This window comes from Ranitomeya variabilis, chromosome 4 (genome assembly GCF_051348905.1).
Source record: "Ranitomeya variabilis isolate aRanVar5 chromosome 4, aRanVar5.hap1, whole genome shotgun sequence".
NCBI lineage: Eukaryota > Metazoa > Chordata > Amphibia > Anura > Dendrobatidae > Ranitomeya > Ranitomeya variabilis.
Window position 1 is genome coordinate 651,722,771 of NC_135235.1, and position 21,755 is coordinate 651,744,525.

A 21,755-nucleotide genomic window follows, 5' to 3' on the forward strand; every position below is an offset into this window, starting at 1 on the left:
GTTCTGACTGTGGGGGAAAAAAAGGGAGTGAAGAATGATGATGCAAAAAATACATTTGTATTTTTGAGGCGAGTGGTTGAGCCATAATATATATAAATATATATATATATATATATATATATATATATAGTATATACATTTAGGTCCATATATATTTGGACAGTGAAGCACTGGGGGGTTCAAAGTGCTCACCACACATCTAGATAAGTTCCTTGAGGGGTCTAGTTTCCAAAATGGGGTCACTGGTGGGGAGTTCCTACTGTTTAGGCACATCAGGGGCTCTGCAAACGTAACGTGACGCCCGCAGACCATTCAATCAAAGTCTGCATTTCAAAATGTCACTACTTCCCTTCCGAGCCCCGACGTGTGCCCAACCAGTGGTTTACCCCCACATATGGGGTATCAGCGTACTCAGAACAAACTGGACAACAACTTTTCGGGTCCAATTTCTCCTGTTACTCTTGTGAAAATAAAAAATTGAGGGCTAAATAATAACTTTTGAGGAAAGAAAAATGATTTTTTATTTTCACGGCTCTGCGTTATAAACTTCTGTGAAGCACTTGGGGGTTTAAAGTGGTCACCACATATCTAGATTAGTTCCACGGGAGGTCTAGTTTCCAAAATGGGGTCACATGTTGGGGAGCTTCAATGTTTAGGCACACAGGGGCTCTCTAAACGCGACATGATGTCCGCTAACGATTGGAGCTAATTTTTCATTCAAAAAGTCAAATGGCGCTCCTTCCCTTCCGAGCCCTGCCGTGTGCCCAAACAGTGGTTTACCCCCACATGTGAGGTATCAGTGTACTCAGGAGAAATTGCCCAATAAATTTTAGGATCCATTTTATCCTGTTGCCCATGTGGAAATGAACAAATTGAGGCTAGAAGAAATTTTTTGAAAAAAAAAAAAGTACTTTTTCATTTTTACGGATCAATTTGTGAAGCCCCTGGGGGTTCAAAGTGCTCACTATGCATCTAGGTAAGTTCCTTGGGGTGTCTAGTTTCCAAAATGGGGTCACTTGTGGAGGAGCTCTGTTGTGAATTAGACTTCTTGGCTCCCTCTGGTGGTTATTAGTGATATGACGCTGGGATTTTCTTTCCTCAGTTTGCACCCACCTGGGTCGTTAGTCCAGGGGTGTTGCTATATAAACCTCCTGGATCCTTAGTCCAGTGCCTGGCATCGTTGTAATCAGATCCTTTTTGTTTGCTCCTATCTGCTGGTCCTGGTTCGTGCAAAATTAAGCTAAGTCCTGCTTCTTTGTTTTTTGGGTTATTTGCTTGCTCTCATTTTTGTCCAGCTTGTACTAAATGTGATTCCTGACCTTGCTGGAAGCTCTAGGGGGCTGGTGTTCTCCCCCCGGGCCGTTAGACGGTTCGGGGGTTCTTGAATATCCAGCGTGGATATTTTTGATTGGGTTTTTGCTGACCATATAAGTTATCTTACTATATTCTGCTATTAGCTAGTGGGCCTCTCTTTGCTAAATACCTAGCTCATCCTTACGTTTGTCTTTTCCTCTTACCTCACCGTTATTATTTGTTGGGGGCTTGTATCCAACTTTTGGGGTCTTATCTCTGGAGGCAAGAAAGGTCTTTCTTTTCCCTTCTAGGGTTAGTTAGTTCTCCAGCTGGCGCGAGACGTCTAGAATCAACGTAGGCACGTTCCCCGGCTGCTGTTATTTGTGGTGCTAGGATTAGATATATGGTCAGATCAGTTACCACTGCCCTATGAGCTGGTTTTTGTGTTTGCAGACTTAGAAACTGTTTCTGAGACCCTCTGCCATTGGGGTCATAACAGTATGCCAGGCCAACATTGAATGTTTATTGCATTGCAGAAGTGGGATAATAAGAAAGGAAATTCTGAGTTTTTTTTTTTTTTTTCCTCTCTTCCTCCCCTTTACCTTTGAGTGGCTTGTGCTTGCTACAGACATGAATGTCCAGACCTTGATTACAAGTGTAGACCAGCTTGCTGCTCGTGTGCAGGGCATACAAGATTTTGTTACCAGTAGTCCAATGTCTGAACCTAAAATACCTATTCCTGAACTGTTTTCTGGAGACCGATTTAGGTTTAGGAATTTCAGGAACAATTGTAAATTGTTTCTTTCTCTGAGACCCCGTTCATCTGGAGATCCAGCTCAGCAAGTGAAAATTGTTATCTCTTTTTTACGGGGCGACCCTCAGGATTGAGCTTTTTCGCTAGCGCCAGGAGATCCGGCATTGGCAAATATTGATGCATTTTTTCTGGCGCTCGGATTGCTTTACGAGGAACCCAATCTTGAAGTTCAGGCAGAAAAAGCCTTGCTGGCTATTTCTCAGGGCCAGGATGAAGCTGAAGTGTATTGCCAAAAATTTCGGAAATGGTCCGTGCTTACTCAGTGGAATGAGTGTGCTCTGGCCGCAAATTTCAGAAATGGCCTTTCTGAAGCCATTAAGAATGTGATGGTGGGTTTCCCCATTCCTACAAGTCTGAATGATTCTATGGCGCTGGCTATTCAAATTGACCGGCGTTTGCGGGAGCGCAAAACCGCTAATCCTCTGGTGGTGTTGTCTGAACAAACATCTGATTTAATGCAATGTGATAGAATTCAGACTAGAAATTAGCGGAAAAATCATAGACGTCAGAATGGGTTATGTTTTTACTGTGGTGATTCTACACATGTTATATCAGCATGCTCTAAACGCCTAACAAGGGTTGTCAGTCCTGTCGCCATTGGTAATTTGCAACCTAAATTTATTTTGTCTGTGACTTTAATTTGCTCATTGTCTTCTTACCCTGTTATGGCGTTTGTGGATTCAGGTGCTGCCCTGAGTCTTATGGATCTGTCATTTGCCAAGCGCTGTGGTTTTGTTCTTGAACCGTTGGTAAATCCTATTCCTCTTAGAGGTATTGATGCTACGCCATTGGCGGAAAATAAACCGCAGTTTTGGACGCAGGTAACCATGTGCATGACTCCTGAACATCGGGAGGTGATTCGTTTTCTTGTTCTGCATAAAATGCATGATTTGGTCGTTTTGGGTCTGCCATGGTTACAGACCCACAATCCAGTCTTGGATTGGAAGGCAATGTCTGTGTCAAGTTGGGGCTGTAAGGGAATTCATGCTGATTCCCCGCCGGTGTCTATTGCTTCCTCTACTCCTTCGGAAGTTCCTGAGTATTTGTCTGATTATCAGGATGTATTCAGCGAGTCCAGATCCAGTGCTCTGCCTCCTCATAGGGACTGTGACTGCGCCATAGATTTGATTCCAGGTAGTAAATTTCCTAAGGGAAGATTATTTAATCTGTCTGTACCTGAGCATGCCGCAATGCGTTCGTATATCAAGGAGTCTCTGGAGAAGGGGCATATCCGTCCATCCTCTTCCCCTCTTGGTGCGGGATTCTTTTTTGTGGCCAAGAAGGACGGATCTTTGAGACCTTGTATTGACTATCGGCTTCTGAATAAAATCACTGTTAAATTTCAGTATCCTTTGCCTCTGTTGTCGGACTTGTTTGCCCGGATTAAAGGTGCCAAGTGGTTCACCAAGATAGATCTTCGTGGTGCGTACAACCTTGTGCGCATTAAGCAAGGAGATGAATGGAAGACTGCATTTAATACGCCCGAAGGTCATTTTGAGTACTTGGTGATGCCTTTTGGGCTCTCTAATGCGCCCTCAGTGTTTCAGTCCTTTATGCATTATATTTTCCGGAAGTATCTGGATAAATTTATGATTGTTTATCTGGATGATATTCTGGTTTTCTCTGAAGATTGGGACTCACATGTGGAGCAGGTCAGGATGGTGTTTCAGGTTTTGCGTGAGAATGCTTTGTTTGTTAAGGGCTCAAAGTGTCTCTTTGGAGTACAGAAGGTTCCCTTTTTGGGGTTTATTTTTTCCCCTTCTGTTGTGGAGATGGACCCAGTCAAGGTCCGAGCTATTCATGATTGGACTCAACCCACGTCAGTTAAGAGTCTTCAGAAGTTCTTGGGTTTTGCTAACTTCTACCGTCGTTTTATCGCTAATTTTTCTAGCGTTGTTAAACCTTTGACGGATATGACCAAGAAAGGTTCTGATGTTGCTAACTGGGCTCCTGCAGCCGTGGAGGCGTTCCAAGAGTTGAAGCGCCGGTTTACTTCGGCGCCTGTTTTGTGCCAGCCTGATGTCTCACTTCCCTTTCAGGTCGAAGTGGATGCTTCTGAGATTGGGGCAGGGGCCGTTTTGTCACAGAGAGGCCCTGGTTGCTCGGTAATGAGACCATGTGCTTTCTTCTCCAGGAAGTTTTCGCCTGCTGAGCGGAATTATGATGTCGGCAATCGGGAGTTGCTGGCCATGAAGTGGGCATTTGAGGAGTGGCGTCATTGGCTCGAGGGTGCTAAGCATCGTGTGGTGGTCTTGACTGATCACAAAAATCTGATGTATCTCGAGTCTGCTAAACGCCTGAATCCTAGACAGTCCCGCTGGTCATTGTTTTTCTCCCGTTTTGACTTTGTGGTCTCGTATTTACCAGGTTCAAAGAATGTGAAGGCTGATGCTCTTTCAAGGAGCTTTGTGCCTGACTCTCCTGGAGTCGCAGAACCAGTTGGTATTCTTAAAGAGGGAGTTATCTTGTCAGCCATTTCTCCTGATTTGAGACGCGTGTTGCAGAGATTTCAGGCTGGTAGACCTGACTCTTGTCCACCTGACAGACTGTTTGTTCCTGATAGGTGGACCAGCAGAGTCATTTCCGAGGTTCATTCCTCGGTGTTGGCAGGTCATCCGGGAATTTTTGGCACCAGAGATCTGGTGGCTAGGTCCTTTTGGTGGCCTTCCTTGTCACGGGATGTGCGGTCATTTGTGCAGTCCTGTGGGACTTGTGCTCGAGCTAAGCCTTGCTGTTCTCGTGCCAGCGGGTTGCTCTTGCCCTTGCCTGTCCCGAAGAGGCCTTGGACACACATTTCCATGGATTTCATTTCTGATCTCCCGGTGTCTCAGGGCATGTCTGTCATCTGGGTGGTATGTGATCGCTTTTCCAAAATGGTCCATTTGGTGCCTTTGCCTAAGCTGCCCTCCTCTTCCGATCTGGTTCCTGTGTTCTTTCAGAATGTGGTTCGTTTACACGGCATTCCTGAGAATATTGTGTCTGACAGAGGATCCCAGTTTGTTTCCAGGTTCTGGTGATCCTTTTGTGCTAGGATGGGCATTGAGTTGTCGTTTTCGTCTGCCTTTCATCCTCAGACTAATGGACAAACGGAGCGAACTAATCAGACTCTGGAGGCTTATTTGAGGTGTTTTGTTTCGGCAGATCAGGATGATTGGGTGACCTTCTTGCCATTGGCTGAGTTTGCCCTTAATAACCGGGCTAGTTCCGCTACTTTGGTTTCGCCATTTTTCTGCAACTCTGGTTTCCATCCTCGTTTTTCCTCGGGACATGTGGAGCCTTCTGACTGTCCTGGGGTAGATTCTGTGGTGGATAGGTTGCAGCAGATCTGGAATCATGTGGTGGACAACTTAAAGTTGTCACAGGAGAAGGCTCAGCGTTTTGCCAACCGCCGCCACGGTGTGGGTCCCCGACTTCGTGTTGGGGATTTGGTATGGCTGTCTTCTCGATTTGTTCCTATGAAGGTCTCCTCTCCTAAATTTAAGCCTCGCTTCATCGGTCCTTACAAGATATTGGAAATCCTTAATCCTGTGTCCTTTCGCTTGGATCTTCCGGTGTCGTTTGCCATTCACAACGTGTTCCATAGGTCCTTGTTGCGGCGGTACGTTGTACCTGTGGTTCCTTCTGTTGAGCCTCCTGCTCCGGTGTTGGTTGGGGGCGAGTTGGAGTACGTGGTGGAGAAGATCTTGGATTCTCGTCTCTCCAGACGGAGGCTTCAGTATCTGGTCAAGTGGAAGGGCTATGGTCAGGAGGATAATTCCTGGGTGGTTGCCTCTGATGTGCATGCGGCCGATTTAGTTCGTGCCTTTCACGCTGCTCATCCTGATCGTCCTGGTGGTCTTGGTGAGGGTTCGGTGACCCCTCCTTAAGGGGGGGGTACTGTTGTGAATTAGACTTCTTGGCTCCCTCTGGTGGTTATTAGTGATATGACTCTGGGATTTTCTTTCCTCACTTTGCACCCACCTGGGTCGTTAGTCCAGGGGTGTTGCTATATAAACCTCCTGGATCCTTAGTCCAGTGCCTGGCATCGTTGTAATCAGATCCTTTTTGTTTGCTCCTATCTGCTGGTCCTGGTTCGTGCAAAATTAAGCTAAGTCCTGCTTCTTTGTTTTTTGGGTTATTTGCTTGCTCTCATTTTTGTCCAGCTTGTACTAAATGTGATTCCTGACCTTGCTGGAAGCTCTAGGGGGCTGGTGTTCTCCCCCCAGGCCGTTAGACGGTTCGGGGGTTCTTGAATATCCAGCGTGGATATTTTTGATAGGGTTTTTGCTGACCATATAAGTTATCTTACTATATTCTGCTATTAGCTAGTGGGCCTCTCTTTGCTAAATACCTAGCTCATCCTTACGTTTGTCTTTTCCTCTTACCTCACCGTTATTATTGGTTGGGGGCTTGTATCCAACTTTTGGGGTCTTATCTCTGGAGGCAAGAAAGGTCTTTCTTTTCCCTTCTAGGGTTAGTTAGTTCTCCGGCTGGCGCGAGACATCTAGAATCAACATAGGCACGTTCCCCGGCTGCTGTTATTTGTGGTGCTAGGATTAGATATATGGTCAGATCAGTTACCACTGCCCTATGAGCTGGTTTTTGTGTTTGCAGACTTAGAAACTATTTCTGAGACCCTCTGCCATTGGGGTCATAACAGAGCTCCAATCTTTAGGTACACAGGGGCTCTCCAAACGCGACATGGTGTCCGCTAACGATTGGAGCTAATTTTTCATTCAAAGTCAAATGGCGCTCCTTCCCTTCCGAGCCTTGCCATGTGGTTTGTGACCACATATGAGGTTATCGGCGTATTCAGGAGAAATTGCCCAACACATTTTAGGATCAAAAGTACAATAGAAAAACAATAGTAGAGCAGCACAGCCCATACAGGGAGAGGTGAGCGTGTGCTCAAACAGTTAATCCCCCGAAGGCTGATCGGCGGTGCTCGCTTGAATAAAAATAATGACATGTAGCTCCACAGAAGAAAAAGCGTCAGCACTCACCGATCCTGAGGTTGGATATACCTTTTATTCAAACATGTAGCAAAACCTTCACGGTCCGGGAGGGTGGGATGGTGGCAGGAGTGTGCGGGGAGAGACGATGGCCGTTTCACGCTACACACAGCACTTCTACGGGTCAATCATTTTAGGATCAATTTTATCCTGTTGCCCATGTGAAAATGAAAAAATTGAGGCTAAAAGAAATTTTTTGTGAAAAAAAAGAAGTACTTTTTCATTTTTACGGATCAATTTGTGAAGCACCTGGGGGTGGGGGTTCAAAGTGCTCACTATGCATCTAGATAAGCTCCTTGGGGGGTCTAGTTTCCAAAATGGGGTCAATTGTGGGGGAGCTCCAATGTTTAGGCACACAGGGGTTCTCCAAACGCGACATGGTGTCCGCTAAAGATTGGAGCCAATTTTTCATTGAAAAAGTCAAATGGCGCTCCTTCCCTTCCGAGCCCTGTCGTGCGCCCAAACAGTGGTTCCCCCCCACATATGGGGTATCGACGTACTCAGGACAAATTGTACAATAACTTTTGGGGTCCAGTTTCTCTTTTTACCCTTGGGAAAATAAAAAAAATTGTTGCTAAAAGATCATTTTTGTGACTAAAAAGTTAAAGGTTCATTTTTTCCTTCCATGTTGCTTCTGCTGCTGTGAAGCACCTGAAGGGTTAATAAACTTCTTGAATGTGGTTTTGAGCACCTTGAGGGGTGCAGTTTTTAGAATGGTGTCACTTTTGGGTATTTTCAGCCATATAGACCCCTCAAACTGCCTTCAAATGTGAGGTGGTCCCTAAAAAAAAAGGTTTTGTAAATTTAGTTGCAAAAATGAGAAATTGCTGGTCAAATTTTAACCCTTATAACTTCCTTGCAGAAATTTTTTTTTTTTTTTCAAAATTGTGCTGATGTATAGTAGACATGTGGGTAATGTTATTTATTAACTATTTTGTGTCACATAACTCTCTTGTTTAACAGAATAAAAATTAAAAATTTGAAAACTTTCGCCAAATTTCCATTTTTTTTCACAAATAAACGCTAAAATTATCGACCTAAATTTACGACTAACATGAAGCCCAATATGTCACGAAAAAACAGTCTCAGAACCGCTAGGATCCGTTGAAGCGTTCCTGAGTTATTACCCCATAAAGGGACACTGGTCAGAATTGCAAAAAATGGCCAGGTCATTAAGGTCAAAATAGGCTGGGTCATGAAGGGGTTAATGTGGATACCCTCAAATTAAAGCTGAAAGTCTGAACTTCAACTGCATCTGAATTGTTTTGTTTAAAATTCATTGCGGTAATGTCTATGACCAAAATTAGAAAAATGTTGTCTCTGTCCAAATATATATGGACCTAACTGGAATTTTGGAATCACCGGCCTTGGAGGATGTTCATTCAGTTGTTTAATTTTATAGAAAAAAAGCAGATCACAGACATGGCACAGAACTAAAGTAATTTCAAATAGCAACTTTCTGGCTTTAAGAAACGCTAAAAGAAATCAAGAACAAAAAATGTGGTAGTCAGTAATGATTACTTTTTTTAACCAAGCATAGGGGAAAAATTATGGAATCACTCAATTCTGAGGAAAAAATTATGGAATCACCCTGTAAATTTTCATAACCAAAACTAACACCTACATCAAATTAGATCTGCTCGTTAGTCTGCATCTAAAAAGGAGTGATCACACCTTGGAGAGCTGTTGCACCAAATGGACTGACATAAATCATGGCTCCAACACGAGAGATGTCAATTGAAACAAAGGAGAGGATTATCAATCTCTTAAAAGTGGGTAAATCATCACGCAATGTTGTAAAAGATGTTGGTTGTTCACAGTCAGCTGTGTCTAAAATCTGGACCAAATACAAACAACATGGGAAGGTTGTTAAAGGCAAACATACTGTTAGACCAAGGAAGACATCAAAGCGTCAAGACCGGAAACTTCAAGCAATATGTCTCCAAAACAGGAAATGCACAACAAAACAAATGAGGAACGAATGGGTGGAAAAAGGAGTCAACGTCTGTGACCGAACTGTAAGAAACTGCCTAAAGGAAATGGGCTTTACATACAGAAAAGCTAAATGAAAGCCATCATTAACACCTAAACAGAAAAAAACAAGGTTTCAATGGGCTAAGGAAAAGCAATCGTTGACTGTGGATGACTGAATGAAAGTCATATTCAGTGATGAATCGTGAATCTGCATTGGGCAAGGTGATGATAGTGGAACTTTTGTTTGGTGCCGTTCCAATGAGATTTATAAAGATGACTGCCTGAAGAGAACATGCAAATGTCCACTGTCATTGATGATATGGGGCTGAATGTCAGGTAAAGGCACTGGGGAGATGGCTGTCATTACATCTTCAATAAATGCACAAGTTTATGTTGATATTTTGGACACTTCTTATCCCATCAATTGAAAGGATGTTTGGGAATGATGAAATCATTTTTCAAGATGATGATGCATCCTGCCATAGAGCAAAAACTGTGCAAACATTGCTTGAAAATAGACACATTGACACAGGTCAAGAGAATGCCAAGAGTGTGCAAAGCAGTCATCAAAGCAAAAGGTGGCTACTTTGAAGAACCTAGAATATAAGACATATTTTCAGTTGTTTCACACTTTTTTGTTAAGTATATAATTCCACATGTGTTAATTCATAGTTTTGATGCCTTCAGTGTGAATGTACAATTTTCTTAGTCATGAAAATACAGAAAATCTTTAAATGAGAAGGTGTGTCCAAACTTTTGGTCTGTACTGTATATATATATTACAATTTTCTTTTTTTCCTTTTTTATTTGGTATCTTGATTATCTCACTAATGTTTTTTTCTGCCTGTATTTGGGTATTTCACCTTTGCATCATCTTTAGTGTTTATTTGCTTTTGGTAACTTTATTGCAGATATACAGTATGTCACAAAAGTGAGTACACCCCTCACATTTTTGTAATTATTTTGTTACATCTTGTCATGAGACAACTATGAAGATGACACTTTGATACAATGTAAAGTAGTCAGAATACAGCTTGTATAATAGTGTAAATTAGATGTGCCCTTTAAATAAGTGCCCCTAAGTGAAAATGACCAAATTCTACCCAATTAGCATTTTGCCCACCCCGGTGTCATGTGACTCATTAATTTTGCAAGATCTAAGGTGTGAATGGAGAGCATGTGTGTAAAATTTAGTGTTATCACTCTCACATACTGGTCACTGGAAATTCAACATGGCACCTCATGGTAAAGAACACCCCGAGGATCTGAAAAATAGAATTATTGCTCTAAATAAAGATGGCCTAGGCTATAAGAAGATTGACAACACCCTGAAAGTGAGATACAGCACAGTGGCCAAGACCATACAGCGGGCACCACCAGCGAAATGCCGTGATTGCTACTGTATACATTTTTCTTTTTGCTGGCTGGAGAGAACTGAATGTTCTGTTTTTTCCTCTACTTGCACACATTATTGTTGCTCCATGGACAGTGTTATGACGTAATACAGTTATAGTCCCTAAAAATTATACTGCACTTCTAATGTGAGAAAAGGTTCCCAAGTAGGGTTTCCAATCTGTAAATCATATAAATACAACTTGGCACTCAAAAGGGTTGCAGTGAATGAAAGAATTAATAATAATAATCTTTATATAGCGCCAACATATTCCGCAGCGCTTTACATTTCAACAGTTCATATGCAACAGCCATAACAAAGTTAACGATAATACAATGATTAACGCAAAGATATTGACGACCCTGTCTGTAAGAGCTTACAATCTACAATGAGGTGGGGGAGACACAAAGTACAGGTGCTAACTTACAATGATGGTCCAGCCATCTCAAGGAAACGGGGGGTAAATAAAGGCTGCATGAGCTGGTCGCCAGCCAATGTTTGTGGTGCTTTTGGGAGCTGTGGAGTTTGATGGAGGACTATGATCAGAGAAGTAGAGAATGAGCTATATATAAAAGGAATTCGATTAGGGAATGTGATAGACCACCCTAAACAGATGTGTTTTTAGGGAGCACCTAAAACTGTAAGGTGTGGTTAGTCTTAATTTCTTGGGGTAGAGCATTCCAGAGGAATGGTGCAACTTGGGAGAAGTATTGGAGTCAGGAGTTCATTTATTTAGGCAATATTTATAGTTTAACGTTTTCAGTCCTACAATTGGACCTTCATCAGAACTGTATAGGACATACAGAAAATAATAGTGAATTACACAAAGGAGAAATACAATTTTTTTTTTAAGAACATGCACATATTTACAAATGGAAAATTATGGATTATTTGTTTGCCATATTCAGTTTTATTAAGAACGTATGTTATAGCAGAAAGCTTCATTTATTAAGCTATGATTAACACATTTAGCAGTAACACAATAGTACAATTTTACGTGATGAGAATATAGGTTATACATATTGTAGTAGATGTTTAAACAATTCTGAAAAGAATATCAGAAAGACCTAGATTGTGATCTGAGGTGAGATTCCAGTTGCTGTCACTAGATGGTACTTGGTCCAATATGGAAAAAATACTGATGCTAGCTTGCAGCTAGAGTCTCAATCCAGAACGTGATAGTTAAAGTCTGTGCTATTTACTAGAAGTAAGTGGAGTAAGTACCTAAGAAAAGTGAATATATTGATAAGACAGAGATAAGTGAATAAACGGAGCAACAGTGAAATCTGCTGCCTCACTATAGTGAATGAATCCATCGGGGGTTTCATCTGAATCACGTCACTTAGAGATTTAGATGGAAACCACAAATTAAGTGGTTAGCGTAGAGTGCCGGAAAATTTGATCCCAAATGTTAAGTAAATTGTTCGCAATAAAAGCTTCAAATCAATCCACAAAAAAGCAAGTCCCCACTCAGATCTGTCATCTGTTAACGGAATTATAGGAGGCTTCCTCGTTACTGGTAGCACAAAGGCTCTGGAAAAGCGAAATGACTCCTCACCTGAAAAAAGATATACAACCCCTGGCAAAAATTATGGAATCACCGGCCGTGGAGGATGTTGATTCAGTTGTTTAATTTTGTAGAAAAAAAAGCAGATCACAGACATGACACAAAACTAAAGTAATTTCAAATGGCAACTTTCTGGCTTCAAGAAACACTAAAAGAAATCAAGAACAAAAAATGTGGTAGTCAGTAATGGTTACTTTTTTAACCAAGCATAGGGGAAAAATTATGGAATCATGAAAAACAAACAAAAAACACTCCAACACATCACTAGTATTTTGTTGCACCACCTCTGGCTTTTATAACAGCTTGCAGTCTCTGAGGCATGGACTTAATGAGTGTCACACAGCACTCTTCATCAATCTAGCTCCAACTTTCTCCGATTGCTGTTGCCTGATCAGCTTTGCAGGTCGGAGCCTTGTCATGGACCATTTTCTTCAACTTCCACCAAAGATTTTCAATTGGCTTGAGATCCGGACTATTTGCAGGCCATGACATTGACCTTATGTGTCTTTTTTCAAGGAATGTTTTCACAGTTTTTGCTCTATGGCAGGATGCATTATCATCTTGAAAAATGATTTCATCATCCCCAAACATCCTTTCAATTGATGGGATAAGAAAAGTGTCCAAAATATCAACATAAACTTGTGCATTTATTGAAGATGTTATGACAGCCATCTCCCCAGTATCTTTACCTGACATGCAGCCCCATATCATCAATGACTGTGGAAATTTGCATGTTCTCTTCAGGCAGTCACCTTTATAAATCTCATTGGAACGGCACCAAACAAAAGTTCCAGCATCATCACCTTGCCCAATGCAGATTCACGATTCATCACTGAATATGACTTTCATCCAGTCATCCACAGTCAACGATTGCTTTTCCTTAGCCCATTGAAACCTTGTTTTTTTCTGTTTAGGTGTTAATGATGGCTTTGATTTAGCTTTTCTGTATGTAAATCCCATTTCCTTTAGGCAGTTTCTTACAGTTCGGTCACAGACGTTGACTCCTTTTTCCACCCATTCATTCCTCATTTGTTTTGTTGTGCATTTCCTGTTTTGGAGACATATTGCTTGAAGTTTCCGGTCTTGAGGCTTTGATGTCTTCCTTGGTCTAACAGTATGTTTGCCTTTAACAACCTTCCCATGTTGTTTGTATTTGGTCCAGATTTTAGACACAGCTGAGTGTGAACAACCAACATCTTTTGCAACATTGCGTGATGATTTACCCACTTTTAAGAGTTTGATAATCCTCTCCTTTGTTTCAATTGACATCTCTCGTGTTGGAGCCATGATTTATGTCAGTCCATTTGGTGCAACAGCTCTCCAAGGTGTGATCACTCCTTTTTAGATGCAGACTAACAAGCAGATCTAATTTGATGCAGGTGTTATTTTTGGGTATGAAAATTTACAGGGTGATTCCATAATTTTTCCCCTCTGCTTGGATAAAAAAAGTAACCATTACTGACTACCACATTTTTTGTTTTTGATTTCTTTTAGTGTTTCTTAAAGCCAGAAAGTTGCCATTTAAAATGACTGTAGTTTTGTGCCATGTATGTGATCTGCTTTTTTTCTACAAAATTAAACAACTGAATGAACATCCTCCAAGGCCGGTGATTGCCAGTAGATAGAAAAATATTTAGAATTGAGAGTCCACAGTGGTTGATACCTTTTAATGGCTAACAGAAAAGATGGTAACAAATTGCAAGCTTTCGAGACTACTCAGGTCTCTTCATCAGGCATAGACTAATACAGATTCTGAAGAATCACATATCTACGCACAGAACAGAAATAATGTCATAGATAAGACAGGTGACGTGAAGCAGAACTACCATTATGGGGACAATAATACATTCACACTCCTTGTCTATGAACTGTTCCAGTATTTATGGACACAACGGTTTATCACTCTCCCATAATGGTAGTTTTGCTTAACATCACCTGTCTTATCTATGACATTATTTATGCGCTGTGTTGTGCATAAATATGTGATTCTTCAGAATTTGTATTAGTCTATGCCTGATGAAGAGACCTGAGTTGTCTCGAAAGCTTGCAATTTGTTACCATCTTTTCAGTTAGCCATTAAAAGGTATCAACCACTGAGGACTCTCAATTCTAAATATTTTTTACCTGAAAAAAGAAATTCAGCAAATTCTATGATCCCAAATCCAAATGCCCCCCTCCCTTCTGATCCCCCATGTGCCTAAACAACATTTGTGCCCACGTTTGGCATTTCTGTAGTGATGACAGCCCGCCTAGTTTACAGGTGCATGTCTCGGGATGCATGAGCTGGGCATAACAATGTACTGGTCACTACAATGGCAGTTTGCAATTTTCACTCAGCAACATCCACTGCTGTCTGTTTAACTGAAAAACACCCATGGAGTCAAAATCGTCACTACATCTGTAGATAAATTCCCAAAGGGTTATAATTTCCAAACTGGGGTCACTTGAGTGGGAAATCTGCTTTTCTAGCATTTAGGGGCTCTTTATATGGAATCCACAAACTATTCTAGGAAAATCTGACTTCCATGAGGCAAATATTGCTCCATCCCTGCTGAGTCACTCTGTATGGCAAAGTAGTACTGTACAGACACATATGGGGTATTTCTACATTCAGCAGAAATTGTGCGACAAATTCTGGTGCCATTTTTACCCATTTCACAGTGTGAAAATGTGAAACTTGTAGCTAACACGCAATCTTGGTGGTAAAAATATAAATTATTTTTTCTTCACATCTCAATGGTATAAAAGTCTGGGACATACCTGTGGTGTCAATATAATCACTGCACCCCTAGATGAATTCATTGAGAGGTTTAATTGGTAACATGGGATCACTTATGGGTAGGGTTGAGCGAAACGGATCGGTCATTTTCATAAGTCGCCGACTTTTGGCAAAGTCGGGTTTCATGAAACCCGATCCCAGCGTGGGATCGGACATGCGGTACACGATCTTCGCGCCAAAGTCGCGTTTCATATGACGCTTAAAGCGCCATTTCTCAGCCAATGAAGGTGCATGCAGAGTGTGGGCAGCGTGAAGACATAGGTCCTGGTCCCCACCATCTTAGAGAAGGGCATGGCAGTGATTGGCTTGCTTTGTGCGGCGTCACAGGGGCTATAAAGGGGCGTTCCCGCCGACCGCCATCTTATTGCTGCTGATCTGAGCATACGGAGAGGTTGCTGCCGCTTCGTCAGAAGCAGGGATAGCGTTAGGCAGGGTAAATTAACCCCCAAACCGCTTGCGCTGTAGCGATTTCCACTGTCCAACACCACCTTTTCTTTGCAAGGACAGTGGAGGCTAGATTTCTGTGCAACAGCTCTGTAGCTTATAATGCTCCCTGATCGCTGCGTTGCTGTGTGTACGCCGCTGTGCAAACCAACTGTTTTTTTAAAAGCAAAAATCCTGTTGCTCCTTCCTTTCTGCACAGCTATCTTGTTTGTTTGTCCTCATTTTTTGTGTGCAGCAGTCCTTTTTATTGCTGCCTGCCATAATTTTCAGAGATTATTGTAGGAAGATAGAAATTGTAGTACAGTCTCTTTTTTTTTTTTTTTTAATATCTTCCAGCCACTTTCAGCCCCTGAAACTGTGTAGTGTAAAACAGTGGGCCTGTATTTTTCTGCACTGTCCCACACCTAAGAAGGGAGATTTATATTGCCAATCAGTGCATCTGCCAGTGCTGTCTGTGGTATCTCTGTCAGTCATTTTGTGCCACAGAAACTTGTTATGGTTCTCAATGGCAAGAGAACATAGCCCAGCATACATAGGAACTAGCTCTTGAAAGGATGGAAACTTAAACTGACCATGAACTAAACCTGCCGCACAACTAACAGTAGCCGGGTAGCGTAGCCTGCGTTTTATCCCTAGACGCCCAGCGCCGGCCGGAGGACTAACTAATCCTGGCAGAGGAAAATATAGTCCTGGCTCACCTCTAGAGAAATTTCCCCGAAAGGCAGACAGAGGCCCCCACATATATTGGCGGTGATTTAAGATGAAAATGACAAACGTAGTATGAAAATAGGTTTAGCAAAATCGAGGTCCGCTTACTAGATAGCAGGAAGACAGAAAGGGTACTTTCATGGTCAGCTGAAAACCCTATCAATACACCATCCTGAAATTACTTTAAGACTCTAGTATTAACTCATAACATCAGAGTGGCAATTTCAGATCACAAGAGCTTTCCAGACACAGAAACGAAACTGCAGCTGTGAACTGGAACAAAATGCAAAAAACAAACAAGGACAAAAGTCCGACTTAGCTGGAAGTTGTCTGGTAGCAGGAACATGCACAGAAAGGCTTCTGATTACAATGTTGACCGGCATGGAAGTGACAGAGGAGCAAGGTTAAATAGCGACTCCCACATCCTGATGGGAACAGGTGAACAGAGGGGATGATGCACACAAGTTCAATTCCACCAGTGGCCACCGGGGGAGCCCAAAATCCAATTTCACAACAGTACCCCCCCCTCAAGGAGGGGGCACCGAACCCTCACCAGAACCACCAGGGCGATCAGGATGAGCCCTATGAAAGGCACGGACCAGATCGGAGGCATGAACATCAGAGGCAGTCACCCAAGAATTATCCTCCTGACCGTATCCCTTCCATTTGACCAGATACTGGAGTTTCCGTCTGGAAACACGGGAGTCCAAGATTTTTTCCACAACGTACTCCAACTCGCCCTCAACCAACACCGGAGCAGGAGGCTCAACGGAAGGCACAACCGGTACCTCATACCTGCGCAACAATGACCGATGAAAAACATTATGAATAGAAAAAGATGCAGGGAGGTCCAAACGGAAGGACACAGGGTTAAGAATCTCCAATATCTTGTACGGGCCGATGAACCGAGGCTTAAACTTAGGAGAAGAAACCCTCATAGGGACAAAACGAGAAGACAACCACACCAAGTCCCCGACACAAAGCCGAGGACCAACCCGACGCCGGCGGTTGGCAAAAAGCTGAGTCTTCTCCTGGGACAACTTCAAATTGTCCACCACCTGCCCCCAAATCTGATGCAACCTCTCCACCACAGCATCCACTCCAGGACAATCCGAAGATTCCACCTGACCGGAGGAAAATCGAAGATGAAACCCCGAATTACAGAAAAAAGGAGACACCAAGGTGGCAGAGCTGGCCCGATTATTGAGGGCAAACTCCGCTAAAGGCAAAAAAGCAACCCAATCATCCTGATCTGCAGACACAAAACACCTCAAATATGTCTCCAAAGTCTGATTCGTCCGCTCGGTCTGGCCATTAGTCTGAGGATGGAAAGCAGACGAGAAAGACAAATCTATGCCCATCCTAGCACAGAATGCCCGCCAAAATCTAGACACGAATTGGGTTCCTCTGTCAGAAACGATATTCTCCGGAATACCATGCAAACGAACCACATTTTGAAAAAACAGAGGAACCAACTCGGAAGAAGAAGGCAACTTAGGCAGGGGAACCAAATGGACCATCTTAGAGAAACGGTCACACACCACCCAGATGACAGACATCTTCTGAGAAACAGGAAGATCCGAAATAAAATCCATCGAGATCTGCGTCCAAGGCCTCTTCGGGATAGGCAAGGGCAACAACAATCCACTAGCCCGAGAACAACAAGGCTTGGCCCGAGCACAAATGTCACAAGACTGCACAAAGCCTCGTACGTCTCGTGACAGGGAAGGCCACCAGAAGGACCTTGCCACCAAATCCCTGGTACCAAAGATTCCAGGATGACCTGCCAACGCAGAAGAATGAACCTCAGAAATGACTTTACTGGTCCAATCATCAGGAACAAACAGTCTACCAGGTGGGCAACGATCAGGTCTATCCGCCTGAAAATCCTGCAAGGCCCGCCGCAGGTCTGGAGAAACGGCAGACAATATCACTCCATCCTTAAGGATACCTGTAGGTTCAGAATTACCAGGGGAGTCAGGCTCAAAACTCCTAGAAAGGGCATCCGCCTTAACATTCTTAGAACCCGGTAGGTATGACACCACAAAATTAAACCGAGAGAAAAACAACGACCAGCGCGCCTGTCTAGGATTCAGGCGTCTGGCGGACTCAAGATAAATTAAATTTTTGTGGTCGGTCAATACCACCACCTGATGTCTAGCCCCCTCAAGCCAATGACGCCACTCCTCAAAAGCCCACTTCATGGCCAAAAGCTCCCGATTCCCAATATCATAATTCCGCTCGGCGGGCGAAAATTTACGAGAAAAAAAAGCACAAGGTTTCATCACGGAGCAGTCGGAACTTCTTTGCGACAAAACCGCCCCAGCTCCGATTTCAGAAGCGTCGACCTCAACCTGAAAAGGAAGAGCAACATCAGGCTGACGCAACACAGGGGCGGAAGAAAAGCGGCGCTTAAGCTCCCGAAAGGCCTCCACAGCAGCAGGGGACCAATCAGCAACATCAGCACCCTTCTTAGTCAAATCAGTCAATGGTTTAACAACATCAGAAAAACCAGCAATAAATCGACGATAAAAGTTAGCAAAGCCCAAAAATTTCTGAAGACTCTTAAGAGAAGAGGGTTGCGTCCAATCACAAATAGCCCGAACCTTGACAGGATCCATCTCGATGGAAGAGGGGGAAAAAATGTATCCCAAGAAGGAAATCTTTTGAACCCCAAAAACGCACTTAGAACCCTTCACACACAAGGAATTAGACCGCAAAACCTGAAAAACCCTCCTGACCTGCTGGACATGAGAGTCCCAGTCATCCGAAAAAATCAGAATATCATCCAGATACACGATCATAAATTTATCCAAATAATCACGGAAAATGTCATGCATAAAGGACTGAAAGACTGAAGGGGCATTTGAAAGGCCAAAAGGCATCACCAAATACTCAAAGTGGCCCTCGGGCGTATTAAATGCGGTTTTCCACTCATCCCCCTGCTTAATTCGCACCAAATTATACGCCCCACGGAGATCTATCTTAGAGAACCACTTGGCCCCCTTTATGCGAGCAAACAAATCAGTCAGCAGTGGCAACGGATATTGATATTTAACCGTGATTTTATTCAAAAGCCGATAATCAATACACGGCCTCAAAGAGCCATCTTTCTTAGACACAAAGAAAAAACCGGCTCCTAAGGGAGATGACGAAGGACGAATATGTCCCTTTTCCAAGGACTCCTTTATATATTCTCGCATAGCAGCATGTTCAGGCACAGACAGATTAAATAAACGACCCTTAGGGTATTTACTACCCGGAATCAAATCTATGGCACAATCGCACTCCCGGTGCGGAGGTAATGAACCAAACTTAGGTTCTTCAAAAACGTCACGATAGTCAGACAAGAATTCAGGAATCTCAGAGGGAATAGATGACGAAATGGAAACCAAAGGTACGTCCCCATGCATCCCCTTACATCCCCAGCTTAACACAGACATAGCGTTCCAGTCGAGGACTGGGTTATGAGATTGCAGCCATGGCAATCCAAGCACCAACGCATCATGTAGATTATACAGCACAAGAAAGCGAATAATCTCCTGATGATCCGGATTAATTCGCATAGTTACTTGTGTCCAGTATTGTGGTTTATTACTAGCCAATGGGGTGGAGTCAATCCCCTTCAGAGGTATAGGAGTTTCAAGAGGCTCTAAATCATACCCACAGCGTTTGGCAAAGGACCAATCCATAAGACTCAAAGCGGCGCCAGAGTCGACATAGGCATCCGCGGTAATAGATGATAAAGAACAAATCAGGGTCACAGATAGAATAAACTTAGACTGAAAAGTGCCAATTGAAACTGACTTATCAAGCTTCTTAGTACGCTTAGAGCATGCTGATATAACATGAGTTGAATCACCACAATAAAAGCACAACCCATTTTTTCGTCTAAAATTCTGCCGTTCGCTTCTGGACAGAATTCTATCACATTGCATATTCTCTGGCGTCTTCTCAGTAGACACCGCCAAATGGTGCACAGGTTTGTGCTCCCGCAGACGTCTATCGATCTGGATAGCCATTGTCATGGACTCATTCAGACCCGCAGGCACAGGGAACCCCACCATAACATCCTTAACGGCATCAGAGAGACCCTCTCTGAAATTCGCCGCCAGGGCGCACTCATTCCACTGAGTAAGCACAGACCATTTACGGAATTTTTGGCAGTATATTTCAACTTCATCTTGCCCCTGAGATAGGGACATCAAGGCTTTTTCCGCCTGAAGCTCTAAATGAGGTTCCTCATAAAGCAACCCCAAGGCCAGAAAAAACGCATCCACATTGAGCAACGCAGGATCCCCTGGAGCCAATGCAAAAGCCCAATCTTGAGGGTCGCCCCGGAGCAAGGAAATCACAATCCTGACCTGCTGAGCAGGATCTCCAGCAGAGCGAGATTTCAGGGACAAAAACAACTTGCAATTATTTTTGAAATTTTGAAAGCAAGATCTATTCCCCGAGAAAAATTCAGGCAAAGGAATTCTAGGCTCAGATATAGGAACATGAACAACAAAATCTTGTAAATTTTGAACTTTCGTGGTGAGATTATTCAAACCTGCAGCTAAACTCTGAATATCCATTTTAAACAGGTGAACACAGAGCCATTCCAGGATTAGAAGGAGAGAGAGAGAGGAAGGCTGCAATATAGGCAGACTTGCAAGTGATTCAATTGAAAGCACACTCAGAACTGAAGGAAAAAAAAAAAAAAAAATTTTCAGCAGACTTCTTTTTTCTCTCCTTTCTCTGCCAATTAATTTAACCCTTTGTTGGCCGGTCAAACTGTTATGGTTCTCAATGGCAAGAGAACATAGCCCAGCATACATAGGAACTAGCTCTTGGAAGGATGGAAACTTAAACTGACCATGAACTAAACCTGCCGCACAACTAACAGTAGCCGGGTAGCGTAGCCTGCGTTTTATCCCTAGACGCCCAGCGCCGGCCGGAGGACTAACTAATCCTGGCAGAGGAAAATATAGTCCTGGCTCACCTCTAGAGAAATTTCCCCGAAAGGCAGACAGAGGCCCCCACATATATTGGCGGTGATTTAAGATGAAAATGACAAACGTAGTATGAAAATAGGTTTAGCAAAATCGAGGTCCGCTTACTAGATAGCAGGAAGACAGAAAGGGTACTTTCATGGTCAGCTGAAAACCCTATCAATACACCATCCTGAAATTACTTTAAGACTCTAGTATTAACTCATAACATCAGAGTGGCAATTTCAGATCACAAGAGCTTTCCAGACACAGAAACGAAACTGCAGCTGTGAACTGGAACAAAATGCAAAAAAACAAACAAGGACAAAAGTCCGACTTAGCTGGAAGTTGTCTGGTAGCAGGAACATGCACAGCAAGGCTTCTGATTACAATGTTGACCGGCATGGAAGTGACAGAGGAGCAAGGTTAAATAGCGACTCCCACATCCTGATGGGAACAGGTGAACAGAGGGGATGATGCACACAAGTTCAATTCCACCAGTGGCCACCGGGGGAGCCCAAAATCCAATTTCACAACAGAAACTATACTGTGATATAGTGGGCCTGATTAAATCACTTGTCTCCCATATAAAAAAAAAAAATTAAAATAAAGGGAGAATACTCTTGCCAAATCTGTGCATCTGTGCCAGTCATGTCTTAAAGGGAGAATACTCTTGCCAAATCTGTGCATCTGTGCCAGTCATGTCTGTGGTTTCTGTCAGTCATTTTGTGCCACAGAAACTATACTGTGATATAGTGGGCCTGATTTATTCACTTGTCTCCCATATAAAAAAAAAATTTAAAATAAAGGGAGAATAAT

At 43.0% G+C, this 21,755-nt stretch overlaps 1 protein-coding gene across 1 annotated transcript in view; it reads right to left on the reverse strand.

Moving 5' to 3' along the window:
* Positions 1-21,755, reverse strand: part of LOC143766195 (uncharacterized) — a 214,136-nt gene that overhangs the window by 173,843 nt on the left and 18,538 nt on the right. The gene's annotated exons all lie outside the window — the stretch shown is intronic.